At 48.6% G+C, this 13,482-nt stretch overlaps 2 pseudogenes; one reads left to right on the top strand and one right to left on the bottom strand.

The window, feature by feature from the left end:
* The first annotated feature begins 1,730 nt into the window (after positions 1–1,730).
* Positions 1,731–5,701, top strand: LOC123047254 (receptor-like serine/threonine-protein kinase SD1-7; annotated as a pseudogene).
* A 2,715-nt stretch (positions 5,702–8,416) lies between these two features.
* LOC123047255 (uncharacterized) lies at positions 8,417–11,450 on the bottom strand (annotated as a pseudogene).
* Positions 11,451–13,482: the final 2,032 nt, after the last annotated feature.

Raw genomic sequence — 13,482 nt, forward strand, 5'->3', positions numbered from 1 at the left:
ATCTTCGCAAACCAGACGTTCTTGCCTCCAGGCACAAGGTTTTTGATGGTCTTCACAAATGTCAACCATCTCGAATAGATGCCATCAGCTAGATAGTACCCCTTGTTGTAGTGCCGCCCATTGATCTCGAAGTTCACCGGAGGAGAATGACCTTCAACAAGCTTGGCAAAGACAGGAGAGCACTGCAGCATGTTGATATCATTGTGAGTTCCTGGCATACCAAAGAAGGAGTGCCAAATCCAGAGGTCCTGTGTGGCCACCGCCTCAAATACCACACTGCAACCGCCTTTGGCGCCTTTGTACATCCCCTGCCAAGCAAATGGGCAATTCTTTCATTTCCAATGCATACAGTCGATGCTTCCAAGCATCCCAGGAAATTCTCTTGCTGCATTCTGTGCTAGGATCTGAGCAGTGTCTTCCGCATTGGGTGTTCTCAAGTATTGCGGTCCAAACACTGCCACCACTGCCCGACAGAACTTGTAGAAACACTCTATGCTGGTGCACTCGGCAATGAGCCCATAGTCGTCCTGTGAGTCGCCGGGAGCTCCATATGCAAGCATCCTCATCGCTGTCGTGCATTTCTGGATAGAGGTGAATTCAAGTTTGCCGGTGCAATCCATCTTGGATTTGAAGTAGTTGTCGAACTCCCGGATGGAATTCACAATCCTGAGGAAAAGCTTTCTGCTCATCCAATAACGGCGCCGAAATTTTCTGTCGCCGTGAAGTGGAGCATCGGCGAAGTAGTCGGAGTAGAGCATGCAGTAGCCTTTGAGATGATGCCGGTTCTTTGCTTTCACCCGCCCCGGCGCCGAGCCACCTCGACGCGGCTTTTCATTGCTCGCCAGCAGCTGGGCGAGGGCGGTGAGCACCATGAGATGCTCTTCTTCCTGGGCGTCGGCCTCGGCTTCCTCCTCCAGCAGCGCGGCGAGCACTTCCTCGTCATCCGAGTCCATCGCCGAGGCAGGCAAATTGCCGAACACCTTGCGCCCGGTGGGCATGCACCCGCCGCTAAACTGCCCCTCCACGGCCGAAAACGGCGGCCAGAAACGCCTAGCTGTTGTCGGAGGAGCTGCCGCGGCGAACCTCTGCTATTTTTTCGGCGGGGAATGACTATCTACCGGTAAAGGGCGGCGGGCGGCGCCGGGATATGGCTAATGGCGGCCGAGAGCGCGCGCGGGGGGTGGGAGGCAGGTCGGGGAAGAAAATCTTGACTTTTCACCTAACGGCGTGGGCCAGCCGCGCTTTTCCCTTGCGCCGGAGCCCCCAAGCGCGCCGGGTTCGGCCTGCGGCCGCCGAGCGGAAAAAAGGGCCGAACCGGCGCTTTCCGTCGTCCTGGGGGCGCGACTGGGGCGCTTTTTTGGCGCCGGCACCAAAAAAGTCGCCTGGGGGGCTGTTGGGGGCGCGGCTGAAGATGCTCTTATCAGTCAAATATTGTCATTAGTGCTGCAGCAAGCAAACTCACATGCCGCGAAGTTTCCCCTGTCATCCTCTCAATGTGGAGTGTAGACTCCAATCTGGCCCTGTAGTGACGAATATTCTTTAAGCGTGCAGCACTGTCATTGGAGACTTGTCGTCTGGCCATATGTGCTATATATGGTCTATGTCAATTGCCAACCTTGATGTATTTATCTATACCAAAGACTTTTGAGTCTGCTCTGCTCTCCTGTGCTATATATGGTCTATGTCGACCTTGATGTTTTTATCCTTATCAACTAGTTCCATTAGTTGCAGACTTTGCCATCTTTCATCTATATCTGTGCCGGCGCAAGCAGATGATCCCCATCTTCTTCCTCCTACTCTTGAGTTCATTCTGCAGCGCCGATGACCAGCTCACACAAGCAAAGCCACTCGCCCATGGCGGCATGCTCATCTCCGAGAGCGGGGACTTTGCTCTGGGCTTCATCTCCCCGACAAGCTCCAACAAGAGTTTTTACATTGGCATATGGTACCACAGCCTCCCCGGGCCACGGACCGTTGTGTGGATCGCCAACCGCGACAGCCCAATCATCAACCCTTCGTCCATGATGCTCAAGGTAACTAACAATTCTCGCATGGTATTATCAGACTCCGAAGGCCGTATTATTTGGATGGCAGGAAGCAATGCCACTTCTGGGGCGGCAGGAGCTTATGCAGTACTACTCAACTCAGGGAACTTTGTCCTCCGGTCTTCGGGCAACCAGGACATATGGTTGAGCTTCGATCATCCGACCGACACCATCCTTCCAAACATGAGATTTTTGGTGAGCTACAAGGCACAAATCGTCACACGTCTTGTTGCTTGGAAGGGCCCCGATGACCCATCTTCTGGGGACTTCTCATGCAGTGGCGACCCAAGATCCCCAGACCTTCAGTTGGTAACGTTGAACAAGGCTAGGCTATATTGTCGTATCATTGTGTGGGACGGTGTGTCGGTGTCCGGCCGCACTTCTAACCAACACTAGCTCCACATTGTACCAAACAGTTGTCAACTCTGGAGACGAGTTCAGTTACACGTTCACTGTCTCCAACAACTCACCGTTCATGCGCATCATGCTTGACTACACTGGCAAGTTCAAGGCTCTAGGCTGGGACAATCACTCCATGTCATGGACACTCATCAATGAGCACCCCAATAGTGCTTGCGATCTCTACGCCTCTTGTGGCCCGTTTGGCTATTGTGACTTCACCAAGGCCATTCCAACATGCCAGTGCTTTGATGGGTTTGAGCCTGTAGACAGTAGTAACTCTTTTAAAGGATGTCAGAGAAAAGAAGCGTTGAAATGCCGCAAGCAAAGCCATTTCACGTCTTTTCCTGGAATGAAGGTTCCTGACATGTTCTTGCATATAAGCAACAGAAACTTCGATGACTGTGCAGCTGAGTGCATCAACAATTGCTCGTGTACAGGGTATGCTTATGCCAACTTGAGTAGCGGAGGTGCTATGGCTGACCCGTCAAGGTGCTTAGTTTGGTCAGGGGAGCTTATTGATGCTCAGAAGAGAACCGTTGGCGAGAACCTGTACCTCCGACTTGCCAATCCTGGTATTCGGTGTTCCATGCCCTCTTTTTTTTCTTACCTAGTCAGTAATGATTTTAACTCTATTGTTAGTATATATCAATACATATTTAACCAAAAAAGACTGTAGTACTATAAAAATAATTTCAAAAAATATCTAAGCATACCATTTTCAAGATATCCAATCTAAATATATCAAGCAGTATCAGTAGTTAAAGTTTTAGAAGTTCCATATCAAGAACATCACGTTGTTTAGAACTGGAAGGAATACATATGGAAGGTCCTCTTGTTTAAATAAACACGGCATTCCTTTTAATATCATTTTACAATTGCTAGGTTGTTCAATTACTTCTGGCCTTCACTTTCAAATTCATTGACAATTCTTTCCAGATTCCATGTCTTAACTTTCCCATACGGCCATAGCTAGTTGCTATTTTTTCTCTTGAATTGACAATAATGGCCAATGCATATTTGCAAGATCAACTACCATTTTTTAAGATGGTCAAATCTTTGATTTACCACTGGCCCTGGTAGTTCAGGTTAAGAAATAACAATAGTCCAGGTGCCTAATTAGCTTCACAAATCCGTCATGGTACTTATGGAAGTTAATTCTGAATTTCTGATTGGTCGCATTTCTGCAGTCGACAAGGAAATCGGTCCAGTAAAGATTGTAGTCCCCATTATATCATGTCTGCTACTACTAGCATGCATAGTCTTCATCTGGATATACAAATATAGAGGTAAAGTAACAAATATCGACTTCTTTTTGACATATTACATTAGTGCAAGAGTAAGTGGATGTCTTAATCAACAGGCAAATGGGGAAAGCAGAAATACCAGAAGAAACTGATGCTAGGATACATTAGCACATCCAACTCACTAGAAGGCAAAAATACGGAATTTCCATGTTTTAGCTATAAAGACATACTTTCAGGAACATTTTTTTTTCTGATTCCAACTTGCTTGGACGTGGAGGTTTTGGCAAAGTTTACAAGGTAACATAATGGGTTTGTCTTGTCATTCGCGGTACAGAGGAAACACTTTTAGAGTTGAAAAGTATCTCATGGGCTCAATTCAAAAACACATCTCTTCATGTAAAAATGTTACACATAGGTTCGAAAAAGTTAATTTCTATTTTTGGTTCCATTGAAAAAGTTTGATCATGTAGGGCACACTGGAAGGTGGAAATGAAGTTGCTGTCAAAAGGCTTAGTAAGAGTTCTGGGCAAGGTATAGTGGAGTTCAAAAATGAAGTAGTTCTCATTGCAAAACTACAGCACAAGAATTTAGTCAGACTTCTCGGCTGCTGCATTCATGAAGATGAGAAGTTATTGGTCTATGAGTACTTAGCTAACAAAAGTTTGGATGCCTTTCTTTTTGGTATGTGCTAGTTTTTAGATTACATACATTTTTTTACATGAACCAAAATGGTATTCATGACGACTTGTTTCCTTTCATTTTGACCATGAAAGATCATGCACGAAAACATGTGCTCGATTGGTTGACACGGTTTAAAATAATCAAAGGAATAGCAAGAGGCCTTCTTTATCTTCATCAAGATTCAAGATTAACGATAATTCACAGAGATCTCAAAGCAAGCAACATTTTGTTGGACACAGAAATGATTCCTAAAATTTCAGATTTTGGTATGGCAAGAATCTTTGGTGCAAACCAGTATCATGCTAACACAACCCGGGTCGTCGGAACATAGTAAGTAACTGGTGTACTAATGAACTCTTAGCACCCTTGTTGAATGTTTAGTATAGCGTGTTTTGTACATTCCTTGCTGACTTGTTGAATGTTTTAAACAGTGGTTACATGTCCCCTGAATATGCCATGGGAGGTACATTTTCTGTGAAATCAGACACTTATAGCTTTGGGGTCCTTCTATTGGAGATTGTTAGTGGTTTGAAGATCAGCTCAGCTCAGCTCAAAATGGAATTTTGTAGCCTTATATCTTATGTAAGTGCTATGTAATCACTACCGGGCTCTTTGTTGCGTGTTTTCTAGCCGGCACTCGGCAAAGGCAAGGCTTTACCAAGTGTCCATTTTCTGCAGCACTCGGTTTAGGAGGGCCTTTGCCTAGTGCCCGACAGAAATCACTCAGCAAGCACTTTGATTCCGGTAGTGAATATAGGGAATTTCTAATTAATCTCTCCACCCAAGCAATATATTTAGTAACCTGATTGTGACTTCATGCTATTGGTCAGGCCTGGAGATTATGGGAAGATGGAAAAGCAACTGAATTGGTGGACTCCTTCATTGCTGCGAGCTGCCCACTTCATGAAGTTGTACGATGCATTCATGTGGGACTCTTGTGTGTCCAAGATCATCCAAATGATAGGCCACTAATGTCCTCGGTTATGTTTATGTTAGAGAATGAAAGCGCAATGCTTCCACCTCCAAAGCATCCTGTATACTTTGCTCTAGGTAATCCTAAAGGTGAACAAGCCAGTGAGAACACGAGATCCTCGAATGCAATGAGTATCACAATGCTCAAAGGCCGTTAGTTGGTGTATAACTTAGTGTGCATTGAATTTTTTGTACATCAGGAGCGGAGCCAGTATGAATGAGTTGGGTTCATCTAAACTGAATTACCTTGTATACTCTAGTACTAATCACTTCTTAGAATTATCTTTATTTGGGTTGACCCAATAGTTTGGTACAGGTGAGCAAGTTAAGCATTTGTTTTGGCTTCGCCCCTGGTGTACATAGTTGTATGCTTTATGATTGACTCTCTCCAAGCTGAAGTTTTGCTTAGGTGGTTGCAATATTTGTGAGTATTGTACGAGAAAAGTTGTGCACAACAGTGGAGCAACCATTGATGCAAGGAGGCCTGCCCGGCTACCGGTCCTCGACACCCAACTGCATTTCTTTTTGCGGGGATTATTTTTTATTGATAAAAGAGTTTTATTGCAAAACATTTTAATCACCATGAGTTCTTGTAACTATGTATCACGCTATCCGATTCCCAAAGCTTAGAAATGTTGAGGATACAGGATATGCCCAACTGGGAGGAATGGTCCATTATTGAAGATGTTGCAACATCAACAACAACTGCGGAAGGGAAAGAGGAAGCCCTGTCCCAAGGATCCAGATGCTGCCACGCTTGAAATGATTGATACTCAAAGGATGCCCCAAGCTAAGAGCTCTCCCACGACAGCTTGGATAGCAGGCAACCAGCTTGGAATTGCTCCATTTAAGAGGAGCAAGCTACTTGAAGGTGTTGGAGGACCTCCTATTCCTCTCAAAGATGCTTATAATCGCTGGATGTGAAGTCCTGGAGAGGGTTCCAGACCTTCCTAGACTGAGAGAACTCCGTGTATCTGGTTCTCCGACAACCTAAACTTCAAGTTTGTTGAGGGGTTGCGTTTACAGCAGCGGCGGCTGGATGCAGTACTTCTCTGCGCTGCAGGTACCGGGGCTTCTCTGTGTAAACGTGGCCTAGAGAGTAAGAAGATACTCCCTCTGTCCCATAATATAAAATCGTTTTGCAAGCTACTTGCAAAACGATCTTATATTATGGGACAGAGAGAGTACCTAACTAGATGGCAACAGAGACACAAGGTACGAGCACTGGTTAGGCATTTAATTTTCTTATTTGGTCTGTGTCCGGCATTGTTCGATCATGCATCTAGGACTCTGCTCCGCCTATGCGCACTGTTTCCTTACATAACTACCATTGAAACTAGGTGAAGAAGAGAGTCGAAAACTTCTCCCCCCAACCCCCCGTGTCGCTCACGCGAGCGACGGAGGGAAACCATCGCCGCCGCCGGTCCTAGCCCCCTCCCCTCCTCCTCTCTCCTCGCCGCCGCGTACTCGCTGGCAGGCAAAGCCCAGCCGGCCGCGGCGGCGGGGGGCCTCCTCTCCTTCCCGAACGATGGTGGGCGGCGTGGGACGACCTCGCCGGTCGGGGACACGGTGCTTCGTGGGGCACGGCGGCAAAGGTGGCTGCTGCCCCGGCGTGGTGGGCTACGTGCGGTGGTCGTCGGGGTTGCGCTCGTGGTGGCAGAGGCGGCGGTGCGGGCTTGGCGGCGGCGGAGGCCCAAATCGATCTGGATCTGGGGGCTCTCCTCTGGCTGGCGGCGCGGGGGTTAGCCAGGACCGGGCGTGGTTGTGGCGCTGGGCGTGGACCGTGGTGGCGCGCGGCCAGCTGCTACAGGCGGCTGCTTCCGGTGCTGCGGTGGTCCTCGGTGGATTTGGGCTGCCACGGCGTGGTGGGAGCCCATGGTGGTGGCATGGGTCGGCTCATGGCGGCGGTGTTGCGTCGGCGTGGTTCAGCTCATGGTGGTGTACAGGTCGTGGCGCAGCGGCGGCTGGGCTCTCCGGCATCGGCTCGTCTGCGTGCGGCCCTTGGGGATGTTGTTGGTCTCTCTCGTGGATGCAGGTTGTGGCCGGTCCGGCTCCTCGCGTCGTTGAGCGGGTGGCTGGTTTGGGCCAGGTGCTGATCCAGGCTGGGAGTCCGGGTTGGTCGTCAGGGGTGACATTTGGAGAGGTGGTGGGAGAGATGGGTGGCGCCGATGTGGTCGGGCCACCCGTCACCGGCAGGGGTGCCGGACGTTGACATAGTCCGCCCCCGCCTCGCCCCTTCTCCGTCCTGGTCGCTCCCTGATCGATTTGGCCATTCCTGTCGCTGGCGGCTCAATCGGTGGTCGGTGCTTGCCGGTCGGCTCATCGCCTACAGCCATGGAGGACCTTTTAAGCGTCTTGTTTCTTGGGCGGCGGCCCAGGTGGTGGGAGCCGCGGTGCTTGTGGGCTGAGGCCGCGGCTCAGGTGTGAGCGGCTAGCCGCCATGGCCGCGTGGGCGGTGTGGTGGTAGGCGTTTCGTCGTCCTAACGAAGGCGGAGTATGCTTACCGGGGTGAAAACTCTGTCTGGTTTAAGCCAGACCGACAGAGGCGGCGTCTGTGGGCGTCGTCATCTTCCTGAAGTCTCTGTTGTGGTTGCTCCCTCGCTTCGTCGTGCTCCGGATGAAAATCCGATCTCTGGATCGGGCGGTGGCGGCGCTACGGTGTCGTGCCCTTCCTGAAGGCACCGTCTTGGTGTGCACGGTGTCGACGATTCTCAACTTCACCTCTTCGTGATCTCATCGAAAGGGCGCCGGCGGCTTCGTAGTGATGCTTAGTGTCTTCTCTTGTTGTCTACGTCGAGTCTGTCGGTTTGGTGTTGTTGTAGCCCTTTGGCACCTATGTATCTGGCCCTGGTAGAGTGTGGTTCTCGTGTTGTGTGTTGTGGTTTGTATCGGATCCGTTTGTTGGTGGTTGGTGCTTTATATATAAAGCGGTGCGAAAGCCTTTTTCGGCTAAGGTTGACATTAAATTTGTGTACTTCCATTAGTAGCATAACCATGTGGACAGCCTGTCTTTGATAAATTTGGCAGGGAACTTACAAGAAAATTATGTAAACAAGGGCTAAGAGTGAGACCTTACGGTTACACATCAGAATTAGATGGCCGCTCCATCAAGTAGACTGCAAAAAAATTATTGTTTGCCTGCACTATTTTGTCCGCCTTCACAACAGCACTTAGTTGAAGGGGTGCAAAGCTCCGATCAGGGCCATAGAAATGAGGGAAATAGTTACAGCCATCAGCTGCCTCATAGATTAAGCCATCTGCAATCTAAGATACACATGAATAGTAAATTGTACATGTAAATGCCGTTGCATCAACAGGTGGCAATTTATGCATGTGTCCTAACAACCGTATAGATTTTTTTATGAACGCTAACAACCTTATAGATAAGGACACTAAACCATAGTAAATATATATTTAATGATACAAAAAAATTGGCAATTTCCTCAATAGCTACAATAAACTGATAGGAGAAGAAATAAAATGAATGTTGAAAGATTAATACCTTGGCAGTGTCAATTTGTAGCAGGTATAGATTATTTTGCCCACGGAAATAATTCTTTAGTGTCATCTTCGCCTACACCAAGTCAAGGATTAAATAAACTTGGCTTTTGAGAAGGACCAGCGCGCGCGCGCGCACACACAGAGACACAAAAGGATGAATGCATATGATTCATATTTTCTGAAAAAAAAAACTCCAGATCAAGTCACACCACTGAAATAACAGGGATGATATTGTTTTTATATAGTCTCCTGGAATAGGCATAAAACTGATTAGATTGAAGCTGGTACAGTAGAAGTCAGTGCTCAACAGATATTACATGTGACAGTTCAAGAAAGTGAATGGCAGACGGTCTGCACATCTCCTTTTGGACTGATCAGTGAACTTCATCTGGGTGGTTTGCTTTCTTGTTTCCATCCCGTTTTCTTTTGCCATCGATCGCTTTGTTCAGTCACATCGCAATTTATCGGAGATCAGGACATTAAGCTGCACCCTAACCTGTCCACAGCTGCTGCTGCTGAACTAGATAGACTGCACCAAATTATCCGTGGCATTCAAGTAGCAGATCAGAATTCCGAAAGTGATCAGAGATCGGGATGGTTAAATAGCAGATCACTCCTATATTGCTGTCTTTTACAGGCTACTCACAACACGTGGCGTCTTTTGGCTTGCTTCCAGAGCAAGACTGAGAGCGTGTTTGGTTAGTGGCCTGGCCGCTGCACGCCTGGCCTGGGCTCTGCCTGAAACCTGCCTGGTATTTGTTTGGATTGCATCCTGAAAAACAAGATGTCTGCCTGGCCTGGGACTCCTATCAATATGATTAGCCTGGCCCTAGACTTAAAAATAGAAGAAAATACAATACTCAGCCCAGGCAACATGATTAGCCTGGCCGAGGCGTACTTTTTCCTCCGCCTGGCCATCTGCCTGGAAGTAACGACCAGCCATGAGCGGTACTGTTCATTGAGTAAAATATCTTTAAGCACTAAATGACAAAATAGCCATCCAGGAAAGGAACCAAACACATGAGCCCGGGCAAGCCTGGTCAGGCAGAAAAAGCTCCCCGTCCCAGGCTCAATTCAGGCAGCCGTTTTTACCAGGCACAATGTCCAGGAAAGGAACCAAACAGCCCCTGAATACACATGAAAATTATTCAGGACTGTTCCTGTGACTGTTGTCCCGCTGTTGAGTCAGTTAACCATATCATCCTGCGATGCAAGCCAGCGCATGATCTTTCTACAGATTTGGGCCTCCTACCACTGGCTGAATCCTCGGTTTCGGTTTTTTCTTTGATGCAGACTGTCAGGCCTGATGAACCTCATTGGCACATAATCATCGTGGCCTGCGGTGCAACTCCGGGAGGTCCGCAACAAACGGATATTTGATTATATTGTCATCCCTCAGGCTGTCTGCCAGCAACAGATTGCAAGCATGATTAAGCTATGGAGCAACAGAACTTGAGAACCAATCTCTGAAGGATTTCTTGGTTTCTTCTGCAGACTTTTTCGCCCAGACACTGCCAATCTCTGAAGGAACACCTTGTAGCATCCTTTTTTGTTTTCTCGCTTTTTTGTGTTGCTTTGTAACCTGTTTTGAACCCCCAGACTCCCGTCCCTCTGGAAGATATAAGGTAGACTGAGGCCTACCTTCCCATTCAAAGAAATAAAAAACAGCCAAAGAACACATCGTTTCCAATTTTAATTTCTGGAAAGAAGAAATCTGTGGAATTTTATTTTCTTTTGGCATAATATGCTGTAATGTCAATGTTCTTTTCAATAGCACTCATCTGCATCTTGTTCCATAAATCATTGTTCAATTGCTTGCTAGTATATTACGGATCATTACAACTTACTCAATACCAATCTATATAAACTGAAAGAGACAGTCAGAAAAGACATCTAATATGAGCTATTGGGCATAATCAGAGCAATAGGCCCCAAATCTCAACGAGGCTAAGAAACCCGAAGTTCTGCTGACACCCAGGCCAGGAAATCAACAAGAGAAAAAGGGTTATCAATCCCAGATCAACGAAATCATACAGGAAATGGCACCTCCCGACAACATCCATGGTTAAGCCGGAAGTCCAAATTAAGCAGTACAGGGAGAAATCTACTGACAGATCTAGATATCAGATAGAACAACAACATCTGTAACGGATCTGACAAACCAAGAGATCAAGAGAGGAGGGATGAAGGACGGAAGGAATCGAAGAGATTGTGGGGTACCTGGGCGAGGTCGCTGAGGTGGAAGCAGCCGGTGGAGCGGTCGAGGTCGCCGCCGAGGGTGCCGCCGGTGCGCTGGAGCTCCGCCCACTCATCCCCCGTGCTGATCCGGTACACGAACGCTGGCGGCGGCGTTGCCATTGCGGTGGCCCGCTAACAAGTAACAACTGTGTTGTCCAAAGCGTAATAAGGGGCCGTAGTACGTGTTTGGCAGTAAAATAAGCTGAGGCGGAGGAATAGTACTACCAAACGTCACCGGCGATGCCCACCGCGCCGTCGTTCTCCTCCGCCGTCTCCAAAGCTCCACGCGAGATGCCACTCCCTCTCCACCATGAAGCAGCTACACGCCCATCTCCTCTCAAGATGGCAACGGCCCCCGAAACCCGCGTCCCCGCAGGTTTTTACCCCATTAGGGGACGGGATGAACGTTTTTCTAACCCCGTGGGCTGCTGTTGGGTAAAATATAAAATCCGGCATATTTCGCGGGTTCACACCCGTTTCATCAATATCCGAACCTGAAACCCGGCCTACACGCGAAAATATTACTCCCTCCTTTTCGGTTTATAGGACTTAAATCTGAAATCGCATCAACCAAGGCATTTTGTGAGTGGAGGAATCTATCTCGTACTTTACAAAACTAATCAAATTAAACTCTTGCATTAATTTGGATTAATTGTAGTGCATGCATGCTTGGCCACTAGATGAGTAGGAACATTACATGCATTGGTGTGTTCCTTTTTAATTCTTGCATGCAAAGATTTAATGCGCCTCGAAAACTAAAAATGAGATGGAGATAAGCCCTTTAAATTGGAAAAACAAAAAAGTTGAAATAAGCCTTATAAACCGGAAAGGAGGGAGTACACAACATATTGGGCAACGCAGCCTGGACTCACATCAGCCCAAACATCTGCAGCGCCCGAGCCCCCAACCTCAAATTCACTCACCGCACCCCAGCCTCAATATGTCTCGCACACCACATGGGCACTGCTCCCTCGATCCCATCTCGCACACCACACGGGCACCGCTGTTGAACCATCTACCATTGTTTTTTGTTGAAATTTGCTCGAGCTATGTCACTCAAATGTGCTTGTTTTGCTGCCGAGATGTTATTTTTTGTCGCCACTATGTTTGTTTAAATATTTTGATTTTCTCGTGGGTTTCCTGAAACCCGATGGGTTTAGGGGACGGGTGAAAAACTAGCCCCGAGCATGGTGATGGGGACGGGGACGGGTTTACGATTTTCTCGTGGGGATGGGTTTGGAAAGGCAAAACCCGATGGGTTTCGTCCCCGTTGCCATCTAGAATCTCCTCCCCTCCGCCTACCACCGTTGCAGGAACTTTTGTCCAAAAGGACCACCTGCCCAGGGCAATTGAAGTAAAACACCATCTCTGAATCATATTGCCAAAAAAGACCACCTGATTCGTGGCGCGTGTTGCCACAGGCCAAATGGCAGGTGGTCTATCACAGGGAATCATCGGGAGCGGGCAAGTCGCGACGGGACGGGATCGGCCACACATCAGCCATGATACATCTCGTCGCCGCAGCAGCAGTGCATGCCGCCTCTGGGCGTGGCGGCATGCCCCACCGGCCAGCATTGATGTCGCCTCCTGGTGTGGCGATAGGGCCAGCAGACCATCATGTTCCATCGTGTTCTATCTACTCCCGACGATTCCATGTGACAGGCCAACTGAGCCTGGGCCTGTGGCGACAAGCACCATGTGTCGGCTGGCGTGTGTACCGCCACGAATCAGGTGGCCTTTTCTGTGACCCAAAGGTGGTCTTTTTCTATCAATTGCATAAGGCAGGTGTGTTGGGGAACGTTGCATGGGAAACAAAAAATTTCCTACGAACACCCAAGATCCATCTAGGAGATGATCATCTACGAGAGAAGAGATTGCATCTACAAGAGAAGAGATTGCATCTACATACCCTTGTAGATCGCTAAGAGGGAGCGTTAAGAAACGCAGTTGATGTAGTCAAATGTCTCTGCGATCCAATCACAATCCGTCTCGCGAACTCCAATCTGGTGCCGGACGGATGGCACCTCTGCGTTCAACACACGTACGGCTTGATGACACCTTCACCTCCTCGATCCAATGAGTGATGGTGAAGTAGCAGCTCGAGTCCTCCGGCAGCATGACGGTGTGGTAGCGGTGGTGGTGGAGAAATCTCGGCAGAGCTTCGCTAAGCACAACAGAGAGGAAGAGGACTACGAGGGAGAGGAGAGGCAGCGCTGTGGCGTGGAGATGTGTTCTCTGGGGTGCGGCTGCCCTCTCTCTCTACCTCTATATATATAGGGGAAGGGGTGGCGCCCCTAGGGGGGTCGGCGGCCAGGGCAGATGGGATCTCCCCTAGGGTGACTTGCCCCCCAAGTCGGGAAGTGGGAAGTCCTAGGGGGCGCCCCCAACCCTCCTGGTTA

The sequence above is a fragment of the Triticum aestivum genome, chromosome 2B (assembly GCF_018294505.1).
Source record: "Triticum aestivum cultivar Chinese Spring chromosome 2B, IWGSC CS RefSeq v2.1, whole genome shotgun sequence".
In the NCBI taxonomy this organism is placed as follows: Eukaryota; Viridiplantae; Streptophyta; class Magnoliopsida; order Poales; family Poaceae; genus Triticum; species Triticum aestivum.